The sequence below is a fragment of the Elephas maximus genome, chromosome 15, assembly GCF_024166365.1.
Source record: "Elephas maximus indicus isolate mEleMax1 chromosome 15, mEleMax1 primary haplotype, whole genome shotgun sequence".
NCBI classification, from domain to species: Eukaryota; Metazoa; Chordata; class Mammalia; order Proboscidea; family Elephantidae; genus Elephas; species Elephas maximus.
This window is the reverse complement of record NC_064833.1, coordinates 16723489-16749130: the sequence shown is the minus strand read 5'-3', so window position 1 is coordinate 16749130 and position 25642 is coordinate 16723489. Positions and strand designations below refer to the sequence as shown.

Genomic DNA, 25642 nt, shown 5'->3' with positions numbered 1-25642 from the left:
TATTGGTGCATTTAGTCCATTTACATTCAGGGTGATTGTGGATAGGTATGAATTTAGTGCTACCATCTTGATGTCTTTTTTTGTGTGTTGACAGTTTCTTTTTCCCACTTGATTTTATGTGCTGAGTAGATTTTCTTTATATATTGTCCTTTCCTCATATTTGTTGTTGTTGATTTTGTTTCTGCTAAGTCTGTATTTTTCCCTTGTATTTTATTTTGATGAGTAGGATAGTTTGTCTCCTTTGTGGTTACCTTATTATTTACCCCGATTTTTCTAAATCTAAAACTAACTTTTATTTCTTTGTATTGCCGTATCTTCCTCTCCAGTTGGAAGGTGTATGATTACGTTTCTTAGTCCCTCTTTATTATTTTAATGTTGTCTTTTTTTTTATAATAACAACGCTGTTACCCTGTTTTGGGTTTTTTTTTTTTTTTTTTTTTTTTTGTAATCTTGCTTTGTTTTTTTGAATTTCCCTGTCTGGGTTGACTTCCGGTTGCTCTGCCCAGTGTTCTAGTCTTGGGTTGATACCTGATATTATTGATTTTCTAACCAAAGAACTCCCTTTAGTATTTCTTGTAGTTTTGGTTTGGTTTTTATGAATTCCCTCAACTTGTGTTTATCTGGAAATGTCCTAATTTCACCTTCATATTTAAGAGACAATTTTGCTGGATATATGATTCTTGGCAGGGAATTTTTTTCCTTCAATTTTTTAAATATGTCATCCCATTGCCTTCTTGCCTGCATGGTTTCTGCCGAGTAGGCTGAGCTTATTCTTATTGGCTGTCCTTTGTAGGTGACTTTTTGTTTATCCCTCACTGCTCTTATAATTCTCTCTTTATCTTTGGTTTTGGCAAGTTTGATTTTAATATGTCTTGGTGACTTTCTTTTAACATCTACCTTATGTGGAATTCGATGAGCGTCTTGGATAGATATCTTCTCATCTTTCGCAATACTAGGGAAGTTTTCTGCCTACCAATCTGCAACAATTTTCTCTATATTTTCTGTTATCCCTCCCTGTTTTGGTACTTCAGTCAATCGTAGATTATTTCTCTTGATAGAGTCCCACATGATTCTTAAGGTTTCTTCATTTTTTTTAATTCTATTATCTGATTTTTCTTCAAATACATTAGTGCCAAGTGATTTATCTTCGAGTGCAGAAATTCTAGCTTCTAATTGCTCAATTCTGTTCCTCTGACTTTCTATTGAGTTGTCTAGTTCTGTAATTTTATTGTTAATCTTCTGAATTTCTGATTGCTGTCTGTGGATTTTTCCAGCTTATTAAGCTTTTCATTATGTTTCTGAATAATCTTTCTAATTTCTTCACCTGTTTTATCTGTGTGTTCCTTGGCTTGTTCTGCATATTGCCTCATTTCCTTCCTGATATCTTGAAGGTTTCTGTATATTAAACTTTTGTATTCTGCATCTGGTAATTCCAGGAATGCACTTTCATCTAGAAGATCCCTGGATTCTTTGTTTTGAGAGCCTGCTGAGGTGATCATGGTCTGTTTCTTTATATGACTTGATATTGACTGTTGTCTCCGAGCCATCTATAAGTTATTGTATTAGTTTATGCTTGCTTACTGTGTCGTAGCTGCTTCCTTTGTTTTGTTTTGGTATACCCCTATGGGTTGCTTGAGTGAGCTAGCTTATTTTCGCCTTTGGAGCTTTGGTGTTCTGTCCCCAGCTGGCTAGAGCTGTTATTAGGTATATCAGTCTAGGAGTCCATTCAATTTTCTTGTATGAATTCAGCTCATGTGTCCAGGTAGCTGATCATCAAGTGTGTGGTACAGGGTCTGTCCTACAGTCTTAGAGGGGCGGGGTGATTGGCGTATATACCAGTATCTGATTGCAGCAGGGGGTCATGCTCTGAACAAGGCAGGGGGCTTAGAACCGACCCCCAAGTGTCTCTGAGGAAAACACACCTCTCTTCCCTAGAGCGTGCTGGGGGGTGGGTTCTGCAGAGGTACCATGGGTGCCAAACGTTTTTGGTTTTAAATACTGGGAGGTACCAGTTATCTTTGGACCCCTGTCGTGGGTGGCTGGGTGACCTGAGGGGAGCTACCAGTCCTTAGGTCTCTGATGTGGGTAGGTGAGGACATTGTTTAATAGGTACAGCAGTGTCAAACGTCAAACACCCACCTCTCCACCACCCAGCTGAAATGGTTGGAGTTTGCCAACAAGGGCCTTTTCCTCCAAAATAGGCCCACAAAGGTCCATGCATAAGGGAAAGGTGCTCAAGGTTCACGGATGGTTTATGCCTGGACAGGAGCCACTTCTGTCCTGAGCTCCTCTGGTTAATGGAGCTAGCAAATTATCTTTTCCCTCCAGTTGCAAATTTTTTCCTTCCCCAAGGCTGGGAGGATGGCTCCAGGTGCTCACCAGGGTCTATCTCAGGCCTAGGGATTCAGATGCTGAAGCTCACTTGGGGGTGGGTGGGGCGTGGTAAAATATATGCATGTACTTAGCTTTTGTCGAGAGTGCCCTTCTCCTCAGGTTCAGGAGGTGTGAGTAGTAGGCTGTGTGGCTGGGTGCTTGTCCCTGAGGAAACTGCGGCCAAATAGTAGTACCAGCCAGCTGCTGCTACCGCTCTAGAAATGGTGCCTGAGGGCTCCTCGCAGGTCCGGTAACTCCTCTCCACTTCTGAACGGCCTCTTCCTCACCCTGTCCCTCAGTTCTTTGTCTAAGCTTGCCTTTGATGCTCAGGGCTCCCAGCTTGTCACAAATATACTCGTTTCATTTGTTTTTTCGGGTCTTTGTTGTAAAGAGGGCTCGCTGGAAGTGTCTGTCTATTCCGCCATCTTGGCTCTGCCTCTCCATTTATCATGATGTTGCTTATTGGTCCACGTGTGAGGATTTTTGTTTTCTTTTTTTTTTTTTTTTTTATGTTGAGGTATAATCCATACTGAAGGCTGTGGTCTTTGATCTTCATCGGTAAGTGCTTCAAATCCTCTTCACTTTGTGCAAGCAAGGTTGTGTCATCTACATGACACAGGTTGTTAATGAGTCTTCCTCCAATCCTGTTCTTCTTCATGGAGTTCAGCTTCTTGGATTATTTTCTCAGCATACAGATTGAATAAGGTATGGTGAAAGGATACAACCCTGACACACACCTTTTCTAACTTTAAACCACGCAATATCCCCTTGTTCTGTCTGAACAACTGCCTCTTGGTCTATGTACAGGTTCCTCATGAGCACAATAAAGTGTTCCGGAATTTCCATTCTTTGCAATGTTGTCCATAATATGTTACAATTCACACAGTCAAATGCCTTGACATAGTCAAAACACAGGTAAGCATCTTTCTGATATATTCTGCTTTCAGCCAGAATCCATCTGACATCAACAATAATTAGGATAAACCAAAAACCTGTTGCCGTCAAGTCAAGTCCTACTCATAGCGACCCTATAGGACAGAGTAGAGCGGCTGGTGGATTCAAAGTGCAGACCTTGTGGTTAGCAGCCGAGCTTTTAACACCTGTGCCACCAGGGTGACTGTCTTAGGATAGTGGCTCTCAAACCTTGGCATCCTCTGGAGAACTTGTTAAAACACGTATTGCCAGCCCTACTCCAGAGTTTCTGATTAAATAGATTTGGGGTGGATCCAATAATTTGCATCTCTAGCAAGTTCTCAGATGATGCTGATTCTGCTGGTTTGGGGACTACACTTTGAGAACCAATGTCTTAAGGGAAAGAGATTAGAGTGGGGGCTCATAGGCTTATTTGGAGATCTTAGGGTCAAATGGGATGAGAACTGGGCAATTTTATGCTGTTTATGTTTCTTGTAATTGTCTCCCTTATGTTTTTCTTTGAGTTTTTGTAAAGTATATTTTAAAAACCTCCACCTGTCTCGTATTTTGAGGTAAAAGAGGGAAATAAGTTTGTGTCACACATGGGCTAGAGAGAAAGGAGCTTGGTGTACCTTAAGGTATGGAGTGCAGAGGTGACCACAGGACTCATCAAACAAAAGGCTAGGACTCTTCTGGCCCCAAGTGGTAGAAACCCAATTCATTTCTCTGATTGTATTTGGCTGCATTAAATAACAGAAACCTCCTTTAAACAAGTGGCTTAAACAAGATTTTGTTTTTCTTGTATAACAGCATTTCTAGAGTTATATGATCCCTGGCATCTCAACAATGTCAGGCCTGACATTTCTGTGATTCTTTTTTTTTCCTACTCATAGTCTCAAAATGGCTGCTGTGTCTCCAGTCATCACATCTGTGTTCTAGTCAGAAAGGGAGTGGAAAATGGAAGAGATGTACTACACCTCATCAATTGTTTATGTTCTTCTTTATAGCTTCAGCTGTGTCACATAACCATACCTACCTGCCAAAGAAGAGGGTAGCGTGAGTATTTAGCTGGGTGCATTGCCTCCTTACACACAATCAGGGTTTTGTAGTCAAGAGAGAATGAATTACTTAGTCTCAGGATAACCTGTTTGATACTAAGAATGCACTTAATAATCTTGCCACAGAAAGCAGCTTGGGCATGACATAGGAGAATGGGGTATTCTCTAGGAAGTCATGTGAGTTAGCTTTTGCTACATAACAAGCCATCCCAAAACTAAGTGACGTAAGTTATTTGTTCATGAATTTGTGGGTTGGCAGCTTGAGGTGGGCTCATCTAGAAAACTCAGTTTGGCTCCGAATAGCGTCGTCTTGACATAGTGTTGCATCTGTAATCTCAGCTGCATTTCTGGGACAGCTTGGATGGTTGGGACAGATAGGCTTTTTCTCTACATGTTTTTTTTTGCCTATAGTCACTCTTTTCACATGGTGGCAGAAAGGTTTCAGAGAGCTATGTATTATTGAATAATGAGCCACTCCAAAACAGTGGATTAAAACAACCAATACTTTGTTTGCTCATAACACTGTGGGTCACAACTTTGGGCTGGGCTCAGCTTGGTGTTTCTTCTGCTGGTCTCTTCTGGTGTCCTTCATAAGGCTCAACTGAGGCCAGATGGTCTATGATGATTTCACTCGTATGTCTGGCAGTTGGTGTTGGCTGTTGGCTGGGCCATGTATCTCCAGCAGGCTAGTCTTGGCTTCTTCATATGGTGGCTGACTTCTAAAGCAGCAAGAGAGAGGATAAGTTCCAGTGCATAAGTACTTTTCAAGCCTCTGCTTGCATCACATTTACTGATATCCCATTGGCCAAAGCAAGTCACATGGCTGTGTCCAGACTCAGTGTGGGAAGGACTATACAAAGTTGTTTATACAAGGAGACAAGATTTATTGGGGGCCATTACTGTAATGATCTACCACAGAGAACTAAAACCAAGGACTTCAGTGCCCACAAGGCTCTTCCTATCATGTCTTTGATTTTCTCTGCGTGTAATCTTCATTCCTTTAGACCCACCTCATTGCCTGGGACTGGAACCACTCGCCCTCAGCTTTGGGAGTCATTTTCCCAGCTTCTCACTAAAAAAAAAAAAAAGTGTCTTTTTTCCTTCAGTTCTATTCTGAAAATCCCAGAGAAGTCTGATTGGTCTATTATGGGTCAGATGCCCACCCTGAGGCTAAGCAGTTCGGTATACCATTATTGCAGTTCCCACTAGAACTTCTTGTTTGGACAGGAATTGCTGAAGGAGCAGTTTAGGAGACAGAACTCTAAAACTGAGGTGGTGTCTCTTCTGGAATAAGGGAGACATGTTGTTGTTGTTTTGGGGCCCTGGTGGCACAGTGGTTAAGAACTGCTAACCAAAAGGTTGGCAGTTCGAATCCACCAGCTGCTCCTTGGAAACCCTATGTGGCAGTTCTACTCTGTCCTATAGGGGCGATATGAGTCAGAATCGACTCGACGGCAGTGGGTTTGCCTTGTTGTTATTAAGTGCCATGGAGTCAATTTTGACACATAGCGACCCCATGTTAACAGAACTGCCCCATAGGGCTTTCCAGGATGTAATCTTTATGGAAGTAGGTCACCAGGTCTTTCTCCCAAAGAGCCTCTGAGTGGGTTAGAACCACCAATCTTTTGGTTAGCAGTCGAATGCTTAACCATTGTGCCACCAGGGCTTCTTAAGGGAGACCAACTGGCAAGAAAAGACAAATGGATGTGTATGAAAAGATAGCATTGGGAGCATTTGAACACAAAACCTCACAGACTGCCTCTCTGGAGGTTTTTTGTTTGTTTTTTTTGAGAGGTGGGTCTATTTTTAATAAGAATTCTAGCTAGTATACCTTTAGTTTCTATCATTTCGAAACTATTCCCTTATTAAACCAATTCCACACATTTCCCTCATTGTCTTTGAAAAAATGCAGACTAGCATCCACTGCTGGCCAGAAACAAAAGTTTCTGAGTGTTCTTTGTGGCAAATACACAATAGCCGTTACATTGTCTTGTCACTCGCCTCCCCCTGGGATTGTGTGGGGAAAACAGAGCACAGAAAAGCAAAGGAAGGAAGACTTGAGGCCTTAATTGGCACATCGGTCACATCAGTGAAGGTCTGCTTTCTCCCCCAGTCCCATTAGGAATTTAAGAGTACGCTAATGACGTTCGACATTGTAATCTGTGAATATATGGGATTCGTGGCAAAAGACAGCTCTGGGTTTGCCTCTGCTGGGGCGGCCTCTGATGGAGCCGTTCTAGCTGAGCGCCTTGAGGCCCCCCAGTGTGAGCGGAGTGTACCAGCCCGCACTGGCCTTTTAACTGGAGCAAGAGAATGGAAAGAGGCAGGCGCTGAGGATACACAGAGAGTGTAGGAATGCCAGCCTTTGGGGAACGCTACCCAGTTTCCGCAAATAGCAGAGATTCCTGAAAGGCTTTGAGGCAGGCGCTGTGAGGTAGCCATGGCGATGCACTATTGCTTCTTGGGGCCCTGCTGCTGGAGAAAGGCCTTTCCACTCCTCTTCCCAGGGGCCTCAGCTGGGGCTTCTTTCAGAAACTCTCGTAGACACAACTAAACTCAGAAGCACCTCATTAATCCACAGGCCAGCCCCTGACTCGTTTGGTGCCCAGAAGCATCTCCCAGGCACCCCTTCAGCCCCGGCCAGCATCTGCCAGTAATTGTGGTGTCACTACTTCTAGTTTGCAGGTTCTGGTTTGCCTTCAAGGGATTGTTGAGTTCTTCTCGGATTCTTTGTTGGCAATTAGAGTGTGTTGATCAGCGGGATTGCTGAGGAGTCTTGGCTTTGACGTTGGAATATGGAAATAGTCAGACTTCACATATTCCCTGTTCAAATTTCACACTCCCCTTTCCTTTGCCTCCTGCCTACCCCTAAGCCTCCTAATACTGCTCGTCCTTGATGGGGGAATTCATGGGAGATGTTTGGCCCAAGCTATTTCTCGTCTAATGCAATGGAAAAGCAAAAACTAGGACAGCCAAGTTTGATCATGGGGGCATTCGTGTGTCAGCTATCCGTGTTCGATTCCCGGTCAGTGTATCTTATGCCTAGCCACCACCCGTCTGTCAGTGGAGGTTTGCGTGTTGCTGTGATGCTCAACAGGTTTCAGTGGTGCTTCCAGGCTAAGACAGACTGGGAAAAAAGACCCGATGATCTACTTCTGAAAATCAGCCAATCAGAACCCTAAGGATCACAATGGCTCGACTGGACCAGGCAGCATTTTGTTTGGTTGTATGTGGGTCTCTGTGAGTCGGGGGGGGGGGGGGGGGGGAGGGGCAACTTGATGGCAGCTTACAATGACAAAAGTTTAATTAGGCAATTTTGCTGAGGTTTATAAGCCACAAGGGGACCCCTGGATTTCTAAAAGGTCACTGTAGGCCTGAGGTGGGTCTCAATGTTGGGATACAGAGCCAGGAGCAAGTTCAAACTATTCAAAGCACACTTATGGTGCCTAGGGGTCAGGGTGGGAGCTGGGGCAATAGTAAAATCATTTCCTATTTTATACTAAAATCGTCTATTGTTGTTAGGTGCTGTCAAGTTGATTTTGACTCGTAGCAACCCCATTTGACAGAGTAGAGCTGCCCCATAGGGTTTCCTAGGCTGTAATCTTTATGGGAACAGATTGCCAGGTCTTTCCCCTGCAGAATTTCTGGGTGGTTTGGAATTGGCAACCTTTTGGTTAGCAGTCGAGTGCTTAATTGTTGTGCCACCAGAACTCCTAAAATCATTAACGGGAATGTATATAAGTTAATATTGTAGCCAAAACATTCTCTCCACATGAGTCTGGGGCCTGAGATTAGAAGGCTCTCCCTCTGTGGAGGGAGCTTCAGAGCAGCTGCATTAAATAAAGATCAGTCAGTCTCCGGAGGTGGAAGACAGGAACCACTGTGCAGAGAGAGGTCGGCCCCTGCTCAGAGCCGAGTGGCGTCATTATTTATTTCCCTCCACTTACTCCCCCAGTGTCTAGTGAATGAATTAGGTGTGTTTTTTTTTTTTTTTTCTTCCCTTTTGGAATAAGGAATCAACCATGACCTGTTCTGATTTGTTTTGCTGTTTCAAATAAGGCACTGCCTCACTTCCTGTCCTTCAGTTCTTATGGACCCTGAGTGATACAAACAGTTAAGATCTGGTCTACTAGTCAAAAGGCTGTTGTTTCAAACCCACCCAGAGACACCTTGGAAGACAGGCCTGGCGATTAGCTTCTGAAAAATCACAGCCTTGAAATCCCTACGTACCAGGTCTTCTCTGCACACATGTGATGTCCATGAGTTGGAATTGACTTGACGGCAACCAACAACAACTTAGTTCAGCTAGGGCAATAGAGAAAGGCCCTTGGTGTGCTGGAATGTGGATATCCAACTAGGTTTGAATGTGGGCAAGATCTGACAGCCCCATAGATGTATCTAGGGTATGGCAAGAATGGCATGTTCCTTGGGCACCACTTGAAGTAGGGCACCAATAACCAATTTCTATTACCATTGCAGTTCCCATCACTAGATGTGAGAGATCATTCGGCAATTTAAAACTAACTGCCCTAGACACTATTTTCTATATATATGCCTCTCTGCACACAGCCTCCTTGAACCAGCAGATGTTTTCTGCCTGGATAACACAGGCTGACTTCAGGAGGAGGGGACAACTCAGTTGGCTCCATGAAGATGATCATTTTTCAGCCTCCTTTCATTTGCATAAACCCTCTGCCTGATGAAGAGGTAGACAGGTGAGCATCACAGGCAAACCACCTGTGCTAGGTAGTCATGCCCACTACACAAGTCCACGAGGAGGCTCCCAGGGTTGCAAGTCCCAGGCTTTCCGACTTGCTTACATTGGCCAGAATGGCTTATCTCTGCTACAGTACAGCAATTAAGAGCCTGGCCCTGCATTGAGACAGATCTGGCTTTGAATTCCAGCTCAGCCACTGCCTAGCTGTGGGGTCTTGCACAAATTGCTTTAGCTCCCTGTCTCATATGTAAAATGAGTATAATAATAGTGCCCATGTATCAAGATCCCAGCAGGAAATAGATGCCACACTCAGGATCATTCAAAGAGAGCTTATTTACAGAGGGGAAAATTATAAAAGTGTGAAAATGGCTTAGGAAACCACGAAGGCTAGTGAGGTGACCCAGTGTTAGTAGCAGCAGTGCTACAACCACCCTAAGGGCAGTAGGAAAGAGGGAAAGCAAACTTATAGAAACCCAGAAGGGGGGAAGAATTGCTTAGAAAAGGAATCTTTCAGAAAAAACATGACTTAGTCTTCCAGAAATAACCTTATAAAGAGGGAATCTGACCTTACTCTCCTCCCCCAAATCCTGCTTTCCTAAGGCTCCTTTTTGGCCAAACCCAAGGAGAAGCTAGAGGGCATGGGAGCAGGTGATATAATCCCTACAGACCAGCCTGCCAGGACAGCCTCCCAAAGTGGAAAAGGTGGGAATGGCTGTAGAAGACAGATGGAAGATATTCAACACAAAGTAATTGGCAGCATGCTTGAGCTGATTGGAGCCCTGGTGGCACAGGGGTTAAGAGCTTGGCTACTAACCAAAAGGTTGGTAGTTCAAGTCCACCAACCACTCCTTGGAAACCCTATAGCATAGTTCTGCTTTGTCCTATAGGGAGGCTATGAGTTGGAATCAACTCGACAACAGTTTGATTTTTGAGCTGATTAAATGATATAATGACGTTTAGGGCTTAGCAGAGTGCCTGACATTTAATATTTAATGACAGTTAAGTGTTTGGCTGCTAATCAAACAGCTGGTGATTTGAACCTACCCAGGGGCTCTGTGGGAGAAAGACCTGGTAAACTGCTTCTGTAAAGATTATAGCCAAGAAAATCCTGTGGGGCAGTTCTGTTCTGCCATGTGCGGTTGCTTTGGGTTGAAATTGACTCCAGACAGCACCCAACAACAACAGCTATGACTACTAGTATTGCTCTTTTCCAGACCAAGTGTGAAAGAGTGGCCAATGTTTTAGTGCTAAGGGCATGAAACAGGCCTTAAGTGGAATATCAGTGGGGTATATATGGTGTGAGGAGCCCTGGTGGCACAGGGGTTAAAGTGCTCGGCTACCAATCAAAAGAGGTCAGTGCTTTGGACCCACCAGTTGGTCCACAGGAGAAAGATGCAGCAGTCTGCTTCTGTAAAGATTAACAGCCTTGGAAACCCTATGGGGCAGTTGTACTCTGTCCTCTATGGTGCCTATGAGTCAGAATCGACTCGACAGCAGTATGTCTGATTTTTTTTTTTTTCTTGTACATGCTACCCCACACAAGCTGAAGTGATGAAGAGTTTGCTTCTTTGGTATGTAAAGAAAATTAGGCTGTGTTTCTCTTACTCTGACGAGTCCCAAAATGCTTCTTCTAACCCTTCGCAATTCCTGTGCTCCTACCATCCTTTCTTCACCACTTCCATTAGCGTGTGACCATGCTATTAAGAAGAACATTTCACTTAAGCTACAACTTACTAGAGTAACAGTTCTAGGGATAATAGGGTTCTTTGCGTTATTGGAGGGGCAGGAAATAGGGCTTGCCAAGATGCAGCATGTGCAGGATGTATAGGAATGAAAAGGACGTGAGTGTCCGTCACCACAGATCGTCACCATCACGAACTGTAGAAACAGGCCAGTCCCTGATGCTGGTATTAACAGACATTTTACCTGGGCCTGAGCCATGGTATTTTCAATTGCCTCATGTGCATGTGAAAGCTGGACAGTGAATAAGGAAGACCGAAGAAGAATTGATGCCTTTGAATTATGGTTTGGTAAAGAACATTGAATATATCATGGACTGCCTAAAGAAAGAACTAATCTGTCTTGGAAGAAGTACAGCCAGACTGCTCCTTGGAAGCAAAGATGGTGAGACTTTGTCTCAGGTACGTTGGACATGTTATCAGGAGGGACCAGTCCCTGGAGAGGGGTTGACACAGTAGCTGAAACAGTGGACTCAAACATAGCAACAATTATGAGGATAGCAGAGGACTGGGCAGTGTTTCATTAGTTGTACACAGGGTCGCTATGGATTGGCACCAACTCAATGGCACCTAGCAACAACTGCCGGATCCTTCCTTCCCTTAACATTCTGTGTGTGCATAAACAAATCACACTACCTGGTTTTCTGTAAATTTCCAGCCTTACTTACAGATTTAAGAAAAATATAGGAAACAGGTCAATTATTTTGGATGAAGAAGGAGGCTTATCAGACCACTGCCTATCATCTACTGTCTGGGTGAGGGGTTGTGTGGCTTGGAAGGGAGGAAAGGCCAGGAAGGGCATGATGGGAGGAAGAGAGACTCTTCTGGTGGATGCCACCATGGTCCTCAAGGTGAGGGCCATGGAGGACACTGGCAGGAGGGGACAGGGCAGGGCACTCAGAGCCAAAAGACTTCAGTGGGAGGCAGCATGGCAAATGGGATAAGCACAGCCTTAGAGTTCACCAGTCAAGGTGGGGTCTGCATCCTAGCTCCCCCTCTTACTGATGCAGTGAACCTGACTGAGTTAGGACCACTCTCTATGTCTCAGTTTCTTTGTATGTTAAGGTGGGATAAGAATATCTTTGTTGTAGGGTTATGTGGAGTAAATAAAAGTCAATTGTGTATGAAAAGAGCCTGTGGGTGCTTAGGAAATGGTTCTCTCTCTTTGAAATCACTTAAAAAATTTTTTTTATTGTTATTTATGATATTTTATATTATTTTAAGTATCCATAAATGTACCAATAATAATAAACCAGGGGTTGTTTAGAACGATTAACTAATTTACAGAAGCAACACCAACAGAAAGTATAAATACTTCCCAATTTTCCTACCCTCAAGTGCCATGGATCGACACCTCTTCCTTAAATGTCAGGCAGGTCCCCATCCCCTTCCATTTGTTCTTCTTTCTATCTGGAAAGTTGCCTTCTCAGGCCCCTGTCCCTGCCAGGTCCTCCCTCCTACTTCCCTCGTGCCTATCCTTCCACAGAACTCTATCCACATGCTATTAAAGACCTCATCACACCTCGATGCCATGGTCTGCCCACAGGTTCCCTATTGGGGTGTGATTCTCAGTGGTAGCATCTGACATCTGATAATAACAGCAAACACTGACATAGAGTGCCTGTGAGCCAGACACTGTGTTACTAGGAAGCATATATGCTATCTCATTTAATCCTTATATCCATACTATGAGGCCTTGTTACCCCTGCTTCTTGGAAAAAGAAACTGAGGCAAAAAGAGTTCAAGCTTTCTAACTAAAGACTCAGAGGTGCAGGTGGAAGAGCCAGGGTTTGAATTCAGCCTGACTACAGAGTCCACGTCTTCACCTCTACACTCAGCTGGGTGGGTGTTACTAGTTCTGAGTTTAATAGCTGCCCCAAAGTATATACTTAGTAAGTGCCTATTAAATAAATTAGGGCTCCCTGGGTGGCACAAATGGCTAAACACTTGACTGTTGTTGTTAGGTGCCATCGAGTTGGTTCTGACTCACAGAACACTCTGTACAGTAAAACGAAATACTGCCCAGTCCTGTACCGCCCTCACAATCGTTACGAAGCACTTGACTATTAACCAAAAATGCTACGGAGTAGTTCTACTCGGAAACACAAGGGGTCTATATGAGTTGGAATCAACTCAATGGCAACTGGTATTGAATTAATTGGAATAAAAACCCAAAGCTCTACCTAGAAAATGTTAACTTTATGTACTAAAGAACCAAACCCATTGCCATCAAGTCAGTTTCAACTCATAGCAACCCTATAGGATGGAGTAGAACTGCCCCATAGGGTTTCCAAAACTGTAAATCTTTATGGAAGCAGACTGCCACATCTTTTTCCTGTGGGGTGGCTAGGTTCAAGCCTCTGACCTTTCCATTAACAGCCATATCCTTATTTGAAGGAAATGGTGACGTCATGAACTGGCGTCCAGGAGTCATAGGAAAAAGCCAGTTTAACACGTTAAAGCCATTGCCCTTTTATATATAAAAAGGTCCTTTTTGCATGCAGAAAATGACCTAACATGGTATAAGCACACATACACATACACATACACTAACCACTTGCTGTCTGCTTCCTTTTCTAGGTGGGGATAAGCTGGGATAAGCTTGGGGCATAAGATTCCAACATATCTCTCTGTGTCACTGGAAGGAAATTCCAATAGCTCCCATTTAGAATGTTGCCTTTTAGGGGAAGCAGCTAGAGGTTGTACAGATGAGTGAGATAAATGTTATCATGGCCGTTGGACTTGACTGCAGTTTAACCCCAAGGTCACGGGGAGGCCAGAGCAGGACCTGAGAAGGAATGCTGGCCCCTGAGCCAGGCTGAGCCTCTGAGGCATGCTCACCTCTCTTTATGGGCCCTCCCCTCTGCTGTGGTGACAGCCTGTACCAGCCCTTAGCACCTCGTTTCTCCTCACAGGAAGGAACTGGTCCTCCTGCCAGGCAGGAAAACAGGGCGACTCCCTGCTCTGGCCCTCATCACTCCCTGCCTAGGCAGTCCATCTCCTCACTCACACAATAGAGTCTTTCAGAAACTGGTTACCTTGATTCGAACTTTGCAACAAGGCTTTTTGTTTTTGCCGTTAAGCTCTGCAGCTAAAGTACCAGATCCCGCTGTTGCTAAGATTAAGGCTTTTCTCCCCTCTTTTTTCCCTCGGCTCACTTTCTGTTGACTACGAAAGACCAAGAGATGAATTCCTGTTCCTTTGCCAAATGCAGAGAGGTGCTTGAGCTTCTGGGGCTTCCAGTGGGATTAGGCATTATTCAGGCCTGTGCTAATAGTCCTTAGTTACCCCTCATTCTCTCACAAAGTCTCACGCGAGTGGATCGGTAACTAAGGCCTACAGAAACCACTCAGCCCTAAGTGCACACAGGAGAACCATGGAGTTAGAGGAAAGGGTAATTTAGCATGAATATTTATATACTGTACATACTAGGAACCATGATTCACTCAGCTTATTTTCATTTTATGCATTTTCTTCCCATTTGCAGTCTTTATTTATTACCAAGTTAAGGCTATTAGCAAACAACATTAGGGTGGGTTTTCTTTCCTGTTTTCTGATATTTCTCTGGGAAAGTGTGCCAGTATAGCAGCAAAATTGGCCACCACTGCCAAACCCCAGGAGATTGAGGCTTGTACTGAGCCTGGTTGTGCGTGGGGGCTTGTGTGAGTCCTGTGGCTCCAGAGAGATAATAGCTAACATCAGTCACCATTTAGGGAAAAGAGCCACCCATTTTCCTGCCTTTTAGGGCACCACCCATTTTCCTGCCCTTTAGGGCACGCTGCAGGTATTAGCTCGGGTCGTGTGTTCACAGTGTGCCCATGGTTTGGAGCCAGAGAGACCTGGGTTTACAGCTCAGCGCCACTTACTAGCTCTGTGACTTTGGGCAAATGATTATAACATTCTGAGCCTCCATTTCCTCTTGTATAAAATAAGCATAATAATAGGACCTTCTTCATCCAGGTAGGGGCATAAGAAAATGCATATCATGTATAAGTGCTCTGCCTGACACATGACAAGCTCTAAGCAAATATGAGCTCCGATAACACACATGTGCTCTTCACAGTAGCTGGGGAAGGTGATGAGAACGAGGACTGCCTATTGTTAGGTGCCATCAAGTTAATTCTGACTCATACCGACCCTGTGTACAACAGAACAAAACACCGCTCGGTCCTGTGCCATCCTCACAATCGCTGCTATGTTTGAGCCCATTGTTGCAGCCACTGTGTCAATCCATCTCATTGAGGGTCTTCTTCTTTTTCAGTGACCCTCTACTTTACCAAGCATGATGTCCTTCTCCAGGGACTGGTCCCTCATGATAACATGTCCAAAGTAAGAGAGATAAAGTCTTTGCATTTTTGCTTCTAAGGAATACTCTGGCTGTCTTTTTTTCCAAGACAAATTTGTTTATTCTTTTGGCAGTCCATGGTATAGTCAATATTCTTTGCCAACACCACAACTCAAAGGCGTTGATTCTTCTTTGGTCTTCCTTATTCGTGGTCCAGGTTGATTGAAAATGCCATGTGAGTTGATTGAAAATGCCATGACTTGGGTCAGGCACACCTTAGTCCCCAAGGTGACATCTTGGCTTTTTAACACTGCAGCAGATTTAAGGACAGCCTAGGAAGGTTAAGTCCCCTTCCTGATGTACATACCTAATGTATTTTGAAACTACTGTTGTCCAGTTCACACTTGCTTCATTCCGAAGCTTATAGCCTCTTCACAATGAAACACTCCTCAACATCTCTTGCTCCTTTTTATCAGAGCTATTTGAAATCTGGCAAATAGGAACTTTTGGAGGCCTTCATCATGATGTTGTTGTTGTTAGGTGCTGTCAAGTCTATTTCGACTCATAGCAACCCCATGTGACAGAGTAGAACTGCCCCATAGGGTTTTCTTGTCTGTAATCTTTATGGGAGCACATCGCCAGGTCTTTCTCCCACAGAGCCACTGTGTGGGTTCCAACAGCCAAACTTTCAGTTAGTAGCCAAGCGCTTAACTATTGTGTAACCACAGCAACTATAAAGATATGAATAATCAAAACAGGAAAAAAAAGACTAAGTTGGGGTTTTCTTTACACCGGTGGTTGTGTAGAGTTAAGTACACTGTTTAGAAACACCGCCCTAATGTTTTGGCTCTTGGCTATGTGCCATTTCAGGGGGAGATACAATTCCCAGCACTCTAAGCTTCACAGCTGCCATCACAGACCTGACCCCTGGCTCACCTAGACACTCAGCTACCCATCGCAGTGAGAATGGTCTGTCCAGTTCTGGACGTCATTTTCCAAGAGTGACAGAGACACAGGCTGTCCTAGAGCAGGGTCACCAGGATGGTAATGGCTGTGGGAAACATGCCAAGAGGGATGGTTGCAAGATCTGGGCTGAGGAGGCCTGACATGTGAGAGAGAGATTAAACTTTATCTTTGAAGCTTCAGAGGGAGGAAGATTTGAGTTTGATTCAATAGAGAGATTTCTAAGCCTGAAAACCGTTCAGCAATGGAACAAGCTATGATGAGGGGGTGAATTTCCCAACCTGATGACTGTGCCTACGAACTCTGGTGGTGCAGTGGGTAAGCGCTTGGGTGCTAGCTAAAAGATCAGCAGTCCGAACCCACCAGCCACTGAGCAGGAGAAAGATGCGGTGGTCTGCTTCCTTAGAAACCCTATGAGGCAGTTCTACTCTGTCCCATAGTGTTGCTATGAGTTGGAGTCAACTCAACGGCACACAACAACATGGCTGTGCCTGCAAAGAATGGAGAAGCAATTTTTAATGCTGTTATCCCAAGGATTTTTCTAGAGATGAGAAAACATCCAAGATCCCTTCCAAGTGGAAGATTCCATCATTCTGGTGTGTCTGACGCAAGTTGATTTGCAAACGGCTTTCCTACTTCAATTCTCTTTCATTCACATGCAGTTAGTCGGCTGACAAACAAAAACTGTTGTGCTCTTGGTATATGGTATATGGCACAAGTACTAGAAACAAATCCTAGCTCTGAAATACCTCCTAGTCATATGGGGTAACTGAGTAGGGAAACAGACATTTATAACAAAGCACAGAAAGGGCTATGATAAAAGGAGGCACAGAAAGTACAGAGGGGGAGCACGTAGCTCTGTCTAGAGGTAAGGGAAGACTTCCTGGAGGAAGAGAAATCACAGGAGGAACCAGTTGGAGCTGGTTAGGTGAAGAGCGGGAGGGGCATACCAGGTGTTTTGGGTTGAATCGTGTCCCCCAAATAGATAGATTGAAGTTCTAACCCCCAGTACTTGTGAATGTGACCTTACTTGGAAATAGGGTCTAAAATGGAGTAAATGTTGTTGTTGTTGTTGTTAGGTGCCATAGAGTAGGTTCTGACTCACAGCAACCCCTATGTACAGCAGAATGAAACAGTGCCCAGTCCTGCACCATCCTCACGATTGTTGCTTTGTTTGAGCCCATTGTTGCAACCACTGTGTCAGTCCATCTTGTTCTGAGTCTTCTTCTTTTCACTGACCCTCTACCAAGCATTATGCCCTTCTTCAGGGAATAATCCTTCCTGATAACATGTCCAAAGTACGTAAGACAAAGTCTTACCATCCTTTCTTCTAAGGAGCGTTTTGACTGCACTTCTTCCTAGACGGGTTTGTTCATTCTTCTGGCAGCTCACAAATGCCTAGGATATCGATCTTCAAGCATTCCATTTCATTTTTGACAACTTCCAATTTTCCTAGATTCATACTTCACACATTCCATGTTCCAGTTACTAATGGATGTTTGCAGCTGTTTCTTCTCATTTTGAGTTGTGCCACATCAGCAAATGTAGGTCCCAAAAGCTTTACTCCATCCATGTCACTAAGGTCAACTCTACTTTGAGAAGGCAGCTCTTCCCCAGTCATTATTTTGAGTGCCTTCCAACCTGAGGGGCTCATCTTCCAGCACTATATCAGACAATGTTCTACTGCTATTCATAAGGTTTTCTCGGGCCAGTTATTTTAGAAGTAGGTCACCAAGTCCTTCTTCCCAGTCTGTCTTTGTTTGGAATCCCCACTGAAACCTTTCTACTGTGGATAACCGCTGGCATTTGAAATACTGCTGCTAGCTTCCAGCATCACAGCAACACGAAAGCCGCCGCAGTATGACAAACTGACAAACTGACAAACGAGTGGTGGAATGGAGTAAACAGATGCGCCTTAATCCATATTTTGGACATGTTATCAGCAGGGACCAATCCCTGGAGAAAGACATCATGCCTGGAAAACTAGAGTGTCAGCAAAAAAGAGGAACACCCTCAACGAGATGGATTGACATAGTGGCTGCAACAATGGGCTCAGGCTTAACAACAATTGTGAAGATGGTGCGGGACTGGGCAGTGTTTCGTTCTGTTGTACGTAGGGTTGCTATGAGTCAGAACTGACTTGATGGCACCTAACAACAACAACAAATCCAATATGTATGATTTACTTATAAAAAGGTGAAGAAACACAGAGATAGGCACCAGGGAGAAGGCCACTTGAAAGCAAAATTGGAATGATGCAGCTGCAAGCCAAGGAATACCAAGGATTGCTGGCGATCATCAGAAGACAGGAAAAAGGCAAAGAAGAATCCTCCATGGAAACCTGCTGGATGATGAGAGACTCTTGGCCCAGTTCCCTGGTCACCTCACACCACCACCAGCTATCCCGCAGAAGCAGAGCAGTCTAGCAGACCTGTAGTTGATTGTGGATGCAAGAATGGAGCCTAGTTGAGTGTAGCAGAAATGTTCAACTGGGTCCAGTCCAAACTGGTGACCTATAGAATCATGAGCTAAATAAATCATTGTTGTTTTAAGCCACTGAGTTTTGGGGAGGTTTGTTCTGCAGTAAAAGCTAATATGGTAGTCATGGAGATTTATAAAGTCATGTTAAGGAATTTGGACTTTAATCTGAGATGCCATGAAGGTGGTAGGATGAGATTTGTGTTTCAGAAAAATCAGTGTTGGAGCCAGTCCATGAGGTCACATGTGGGTGAATATTGACTTAGTCTTTTAGTGCTGCTAAAACAGAAATACCACAAGTGGGTGGCTTTTATAAACAGAAATTAATTTCCTCACAGTTTAGGAGGCTAGAATTCTGAACCCAGGGCCTTGGTTCCAGGGAAGGCTTTCTCAACTCTAGGGGAAAATCCTTATCTCTTTCAGCTTCTCTTCTTTGGCTCCTTGGTGATCTCCATATGGCATCAATCTTTCTCTATTTGTGCTCCCTTCTTTGTGTCTAATCTGCTGTTTTTATTTCTGAAGGGTGATTGGTTTAAAACACACCTAATCTGGTATGGTCTTATTAACATAACAAAGAAAGTACTATGCCCAAATGGAATTACATCTACAAGTGTAGGGGTTTAGGATTTACAACACTTTTTTTTTTTTTGGAAACAATTCAATCCACAACAAATATCCCACAAACTGTAAAGCAGTATGCAAATATAACTCACGAGTACCCATAAAATAGTACACACCCACAGGCCGGAGATGCATGGGATTCAATTTTCAAGGCAAACCCTCAAAGCAAACCCCCTGAAAATATTCAATAATGAAACCTCTGGCTACAAACAAATTCTCTCCATGTGCCTTGCTGCTGGTACCCAGCCCTAGGTCTGGAAGGAGAGGTGGCCAAAGCAAGGCAGGTGGAGGGAGGGGTAGAATGCATTCAGACAATGGAAGCTCCACTTCTGTCCAAGAGGACCTGGAGCAGCACTTGGGAAGTCTAATTTGGTCCTTGTATCAAAGACCTGGGTCATGGTGCCTCAGAGAGGTCTTTTAGGATGTTACCCCTAAGGAGACAATCAGAGAAGTCTATCAAATTAGTATGTTTCTTCTTTGCAACATTATGTATAAGGTGATGAAGTGAACGTTTTACATGTCCAAGTGTAGGAAATGATGATACAAATTATTATACAACTACATGGTCAAAAACTATGTACGTGCTAAAATAATGTTTTCAAAGATACAGCACAGGAAAAAGTTCACAGTATAACAAAATAAATAGTATGGTGTGTGCATCAGACAGTTTCCACCAATACCCATTCTCCACTTTTACCTTTAAAAACAGAACTCCTGATTTTTAGCCAGACATTTGGCCATCCAGCTAGAGACCTCATTTCTCAGCCTCCTTGGTTGCTGGGTGTGACCATGTAACTGAGATGTGGATGATATTGTGTGATCAGGAGTGATATGTACCACTGCCAGATTGCCCTCCAAATAGGAATTGATGGATGTTGCCTTTGCCCAGTCCTCTTTCCTGAAGGATAAGTTGCAGATCTAATGATGGGAGCTAGAAGATCTACTTTGGACCCAGAGCCTATATAAGCAGTAGGTGTCTCCATGTGGATGGAAGCTCTGCGCATTGTGAATGCCTCACCAAAGCCCAAATGACCCATGAGCTTGTCTCAAGTTTGAGGGACACTCATTTGAAGGTCACTGCTCAGGTGTGCAGGTGGACAACTTGGAAAGGTCACACACTTGGTGAATGGCAGAGTCTTGCTAAGCCAAGGCTTCAAACTCCTAGCCAAGGCTTCAAACTCTTATCTCTTAGATTAAGTGTGGTACCATGGGAATTAGGAGCTTTATGAGGAAGTAAAGAAAGAACTGTCATAGGAGTGTAGATGGATATGTGTAAGTGTGAATTAACTGGGATGGGGGTCATTGCTCCTTTCACCTACTTCTATTGACTCTGGGCCCTGCTCCCTCTCTGGGAAGCCTAAGTATCTGCATAAATGGCCAAAACAGGCAGAGCTGCCCAAGCAGCAAGGTACCTGTAGTGCTCTAACCCCTTACATTGGGCCAGGAGGGAGTGTGCATCTGAGCAGGATGGGGTCCTGATTTATCGATTTCCCTTCAGCAATAATGGAAGAATGTACGAGGCAAGACAAATTGCAAGATCTATTAACACTAACTCCCACCAGGGTGACGGGAAAAAGAAACAGATCAGTGATACCTAGAAGATCTTCCTGGGTACCCAAGCCCAAGTACATGAACCATATTCTCCATGATCTTTTATGGTATCATTCTTTTCTCCGTGGCGAAAGTCCTCTGAATTTCTACCCAGGCCTACTGGGAAGAAGGAACTAATTGGACAAATGAGAGCATCAGCACCATTAAAACCATTGTTTACTTCATTTGCATGCGGCTTTTCTTGTTTTAACATCATTACCACAATGTGGGGTTCTATTCTCAGGGCAACTAGGAATAGAAAATGTTCAGGATAGCTTTGACCAAGACTCTTCTTCCACTTTGTCTGATTGCTACCATGTTCTTGGCTCCCCTCTCATTTGAGATTAAAAGAATATAAACAATTCCAAAGTTCTACCTTTTTCTCACATAGTTTTGATTTTCTCATTGCCTCAAGTCTGACCTGATCTGCAGAATTGCTAATTAATTTGCTACTGAATCTCTTTCTGATTCTTCTAGCTGACCGCAATGAAGCTTTCCTTCTCCCGTTCAATAGCTGCTCTTGTTTAGTACTTCCACCTACCAGTTTCCATGACTGCATCCTGGTGCCTGACACCAGTCACATGACCTATATGGCATGTCTTGGGTTTGGAATCCAAGCCTGACTGTACCAATTCTGTGACTATCTGGTACATTCTTTAATCATTCTGGACAGCATGTTGCTCGTCTGTAAAATGAGATGTTCTACGTTATGAGAATTAAATAAGAACAAATGTGAAGTCAGCTGCATGTAGGGTCCATATTAGCTATCTAATAGTGTGTAATTTAGTGGCTTAAAGGAGCAAGAATCATTGATTATCCCCCATAGTTTCTGTGGGTCAGGAACTCAGCAGCAGCTTGGCTAGGCTAGTTTAGTGTCACTTATGAGGTTGCAAAAAGATGTTGGCTGCACCTTCAGTCATCTGAAAGCTCGACTGGGGCTAAAGGATCCATGTTGAAAGTAGTCCTCCCACATGGCCCATCCACATTGGGGCTGGCCGTTGATGGAAACCTTTGGTTCCTCTCTACTTGGGGCTCTCCACAGGGCTGCCTTAATGTCCTGATGGCACTGCAACTGTCTTCCCCAAGACAGGGCAATCTGAGGGAAGGAGGGATAGAGAGAGGAGACAGAGAGAGAGGAGAGACAGAGAGAAAACAACACATAACCACATAACATCACTCCTGCTACGTTCTATGTATTGAAAGCAGGTCACTAAGTCCAGCTAACATTCAAGATGAAGGGATTTAGAGACCCCATCTTTTGAAGGGAGAAGTGTCAATTTATGTATCTATTTTGAAACCATGACAGGCTCTTCATAATTGTTCACTTTTTTTATGATTACAACAGTAATATATTTGCGAGAGGTAGAGAAATGTGTATTGGTATATCTGTGGTTGTAATTTATTCTCTACCAGTCAGATATGTACAAAATAAAACAGGTTCTTTCTAGAATGTATTTCATCTGGATCTAGTACCCTTTAACTACAGATACTGAGGGGTGTGGTAGGATGGTCAAACTAAAGTTTATTGACTGAAAAGATCAGTCTCTTCCTTTTTGAAACAGTCTCTTCAGTCTCTTTCAGGTAAATCAGCATTAATTTAAAGCTCAAACTCTCCATCAAACCTGATGTTTTTCTCTTCTTAAGTTTTTCCTTTCCTTTCTTCTTGGAAGGACACATACCCACTCACTTTGTTTGGACCCATTTCTGTAACTAACTTTCACACACAGCTCTCTTTGCCCATCCGCATGTTAGTCTTAGCTTGGCCCTAATCTTGCGTCTTTGACTTCCTGATCTAGCTTATCCTTCCTAGTCAAATAATGATAGGAACTCAGGATACATTTTTTTTTTCCATGAAAATATTGTCATAAGCGGTATTTAGGTTTCCAGGCTAGTTGCCAAAGACTCATTTCTCTAACAATGTAATATCTGGCAATGAAAATATTTGGATAACTAACAATGTCACCAAAAGAATAATTAAATAGAAGAGAATAACATTTTTTTTTCCATTTATTGATGTTTTCTTAAATTATCATACAGTAAAATTGACTTTTTTGGGGTATGCAGTTCTATAGATTTTAATGCACGTGTACATTTGTGTAACTACTCCCACAATCAGAAGGTTCAACAGTTCCAGCACTCCAAGAAACCACCTCATGATGCCCTTTTATAGCCACAACTCCCTACCCCTCACCACTGACCGCCACTGACACGTTATCCACCACTTTGATTTTGTCGCTTGGAGATAAAAGTGGAATCTTTCAAGATTGGCGTTTTCTTTTACTCAGCGTAGTTCCCTTGAGAGCCATCCAAGTCGTGTGTATCAACAGTCTATTCCTCTTTAATGCTGAGAGGTATCCTATTGTATGAATGACCATGGTTTGTTTATCCACTGGCCTGTTGAAGAACATTTGGGTTGTTTTTAGCAATTAGGGATAAACCAAACCAACCCATTGCCATCGAGTGAATTCCAACTCCTAATGACCCCATAGGACAGAGTAGAACTGCCCCATAGGGTTTCCAAGAAGCAGCTGGGGGATTCAAACTGCTGACCTTTTAGTTAGCAGCCAAACACTTAACCACTAAGCCATTATTATAAACATTCATGTACATATTTTTTGGGAAGATAAATACCTTAGTTACCTAGTGCTGCTATAAAAGAAATACGACATGTGAGTGACCTTGATGAACAAATATTTATTTTCACACAGTTTAGGAAGCTGGAAGTCCAAAATCAGGGTGCCAGCTCTAATAGAAGGGTCTCTCTCTGTCTGCTGTGGGGAAAGCTTCTTGCCTCTTTTCAGCTACTCTTCCTAAATTCCTTGGAGATCCTGCTTGGTATTTCTTCCCCTCTGTACTTTCTTGCTTTTTTGGGTACTTTCTTGCTTGCTTACTCTGCTCTTTTACATCTCAAAAGAGATTGACTTAAGACCCACCCCACACTAGTACTATCTCATTATCTTAACAGAGAAAACCCATTCCCAAATGGGACTGTAACCATAGGTATACCGGTTAGGATTTGCAACACGTATTTTTGGGGGACATAATTCAATCCTTAACAATAAGTTTTCATTTTGCAAGGGTAAATACCCAGAAGTGGAATTGCTGGTAACACGATATGTTTGTGCTTAATTTTATAAAAAACTTCCGAGGTATTTTCCAGGGTGACTGTACCATTTTGCATTCCTACCAGCAATGTGTAAGAGCCCTAGTTGGTTTGCATTCTCTCCAGCACTTGGTATTACCAGTATTTTTTATTTTAATCATTTTAATAGGTGTGTAGTTTGTGCTTCTTTAATGGCTAATTAAAGGAGCCCTGGGGGTGCAGTGGTTAAAGTGCTCCGCTGCTAAACAAAAGGTCAGCAGTTTGAACCCACCAGCTGGTCCCTGGGAGAATGATGTGGCAGTCTGTCTCCATAAAGATTTACAGCCTTGGAAAACCTATGGGGGCAGTTCTACTCCGTCCTATAGGGTTGCTATGAGTCAGAATCAACTTGACAGCAGTGGATTTGGTTTTAGGTTTTTCATGGCTAATTATGTTGGGCAGCTTTTCATATGCTTATTTTTATTATCCTTGTATCTTCTTTAGGGAACTGTCTGTTTAAGTCTTCTACCCATTTTTTAGTTGGATATTTTTGTTTCCTTCTTGCTGAGTTTAGAGAGCCTTTATATATATATTCTGGATGTAAATCCATTGTCAGATATGTAATATGAAAGTATATTTTCTTAGTCTATAGTTTGCCTTTTCAATTTCTTAATAGTGTCTCTTACAGAGCAGAAGTTTTAAATTCTGATGAAGTCCAAATTATACTTTTCTTTTATGGGTTCTGCTTTAGATGTCATGTCTAAGAACTCCGTTTCTTTCTTACTTCTGTGGTTTCTGGTGAGAAATCTTCCATCGTTCAATTATTGTTCCCCTGTGGAGCCCTGGTGGTGCACTGGTTAAATGTTCAGTTGCTAACCAAAAGGTTGGTGGTTCAAATCCACCAGCCACATCTTGGAAACCTCATGGAGCAGTTCTACTCTGTACTATAGGGTCACTATGAGTCAGAATCGTCTCAAAGGGATTTGGATTTTCTTTAAAGGCAATGTGTCATTTCTATCTGGCTGCTTTTTTTTCCCCCTTCAAGGTTGTTTCTTTGTCCCTACTTTTTAGCAGCTGGATTTTGATATGCTCCTGTGAATTTCTTTGGATTTATCCTGTTATTTTTCCAGTTCTTTCAAGAATATTTGTGACTGCTTATTAGAGCATTCGTATCATAGCTTCTTTAAGTCTTTGTCAGATAATTCTAATGTATGTGTCATCTTGAAGTCTGTTATTTGTCTTTTCCTACAAAAATTGAGGTTTTCCTGGTTGTTTATATGCTGAGACTCTGGAGTATATTCTGCACATTTTGGATGTTATGTTATGAGACTATTATATAAACCTATTGAAAACACTGATTGTTTTGTTTTAGTGGTTAGTTGATCTGCTTAGGCTGAGGCTACAAGTTCCAACCTGCCTTCTGTGAGCTACAGTTCCAATGTCAGTTCAGTTTTTGAAGGTTTTGCAGTTCTCGGATTTGTCACATGTTTGCACCACCCAGTGGTCACTCTGCAACCAGGGCAATGGTCTGTTTATATGTTCAGTTCTCAAATTCTTCTAGGATCAAATTCATGCATGCATAGGTTGGGGGTGAACCTAAGAATTTAAAAACAATTTTATGGCATTGCATTCCTAATTTCCTCCCTCTCTACCATCCCGCTGGATTTTTTTCTTTTTAATTCCCTGGGTTTTCCTTTTTGGTTCTTCAGCTTGAGCGCTGGGACTTCGGTTATCCCATTTTTGGAATTACAGCTTCACCAATCAGAGAGGAGGGTCCCCTGTCCTCCACCAGTGGTCTCTCATTAGGACTTATACAGCAAACCA

General features: G+C 43.2%; 1 long non-coding RNA gene across 1 annotated transcript in view; it reads left to right on the top strand.

Moving 5' to 3' along the window:
* LOC126058861 (uncharacterized) overlaps positions 1–21061 on the top strand; it is a 52755-nt gene extending 31694 nt beyond the window's left edge. Inside the window, exon 3 of the long non-coding RNA XR_007513319.1 lies at positions 20709–21061. This is a non-coding gene — a long non-coding RNA (uncharacterized LOC126058861). The remainder of the gene's footprint in view (positions 1–20708) is intronic.
* The last annotated feature ends 4581 nt before the right edge of the window (positions 21062–25642 follow it).